Source organism: Narcine bancroftii, chromosome 7 (assembly GCF_036971445.1).
Source record: "Narcine bancroftii isolate sNarBan1 chromosome 7, sNarBan1.hap1, whole genome shotgun sequence".
NCBI classification, from domain to species: Eukaryota; Metazoa; Chordata; class Chondrichthyes; order Torpediniformes; family Narcinidae; genus Narcine; species Narcine bancroftii.
This window is the reverse complement of record NC_091475.1, coordinates 193691705-193693571: the sequence shown is the minus strand read 5'-3', so window position 1 is coordinate 193693571 and position 1867 is coordinate 193691705.

Here is a 1867-nt window from a genome sequence, read left to right as displayed (position 1 = left end):
GCAATTTTATATGTTTCGTGACAGAAATTGTTCACGCCCAGAAACGTGACACCTCCAATTTAAATTTTGCCTAGTTTCCCTTCTGGTTATTTTCCAAAAGATATGTATTCATGCACAGATGAAGTTTTAACCTCCCACGCTTATCCCCAATACCAATGATTTTCAGCTCCTCTACAAGCCTAAATTATCTCCAGTTTTCAATAACTGCAGGTGGAGGATCAAACCTTTGTGGGCAGCTGGAGGCAGATTGAGTGGTGATTGGGGCAAAGCAAGTGCCGAGCCAGGTGTGAATGTGAAAAAATGGTTAATAAAGGCTCTTGTTTCAACATCCTATCACATACTTCAAAATGAAGTAGAATTGTAGCAATGAATGAAGTTCAAACAACTCTTGGAAGCCATGATCCCACTGCTTATCAACTAATTATTCTTTTAAATGCCAAACCTTTGACTAATATCCTGAAACATATACCTATTGAAACAGCCGCACAAATAAGCAGAAGTTCGATGTGTACTGTACATCCCTGAATAATAAATGTAGTTTCTGCAGCAAATGCCCTGACTGTACAAGTGCAAGTTTGAAAACACCAGCTCATTAACCACGGGGATTGCAGCCAAAGCCACAGATATTCCCTTCAGGGACTGGGTTTGATGTTGACGTCGTTTGCAGGATCACAGATACTCAACATGGCAGAGATGGAGTGGCTAACCATGGAGAGTGTGGAGCTGGAAGAATAGCGAGATAAGGGGGATGCAAAGATAAACACTGGTAGGACGGGAGGGATAAAAGCAGACTCATCCTTTATTTTTATATGTAATTTTTTGGGAGTTTCATCAGTAAACAGATAAACATTTAAACTCCAACAGTGTTTCAATGGTTCTCTCATATTATGTCCTGTTTAAGTTCAGAAAAAATTAGATATATGTATTTGATTCATCGGTACAATGTGAAGATACATGGTGACCTTTCATGTCTTATTTTCACTTGGATGAAAATGTTTTTTTACTGTGATTAGATGTGCTCACTCTTCCAGATGAGATATAGTCTTACTTTTGATATGGTATGAATCAAAAGCTACAAGATATACTTAACTCTCAGGATAAGCTGCTCAGATTTTTTTGGTTCGTTTTCATTTTTTAATCGAGTAGGTTAGGTGGGGTGTATATTTATACATATATATAAATATCTATAGATATATATGCGCGTGCACACACACACACACACACACACACACACACACACATATATATATATCTATATTTGATGTCTTTTCTGCCTTTACCAAGTACAGTGGAGGGGGGGACTGAGTTTATATTGTTTGAAATTTTATCTTGATATATATACTGCATGTACTGTATTTATTATAAAAACAACAAAAAAATTCAAGAAATAATATTTAAAGTATCACCTAATTGCATTTTTTTCTCCTTCTCGTTGTAGGTTTATTTCATATTCTCCAGGGTTTGATGTGGGGTATTTATTTCTTTAATATGATGTGTTTTTGTTAAAATTCCTTCTGATATAAGTAATGACTGGAGAAAGGAGAACCTTGCAATAAAATCGGTAACGTGTTCTTTCCTTTACCACACAAAATAGACCAACTGGTATGGAAACAATTATTTTTTTATTACTTTCAATAATATTCATGCATTATGTAATCATTAATCAATGATTATTTACTATATATTCATTATACAGTTAATTCAGATATTCACTTTTACTGTTCAACAATTATATTCAAAAGATAAAGGTGAATCATGTGGCAAGGATACAGGATAGGGAGAATGGGTGAAAGTTAATGGTCACAAATCAAATTTGGTACGCAGCTAAGATAAGGGTATGATTGATTGAACAAGCAAGGTCAGAATT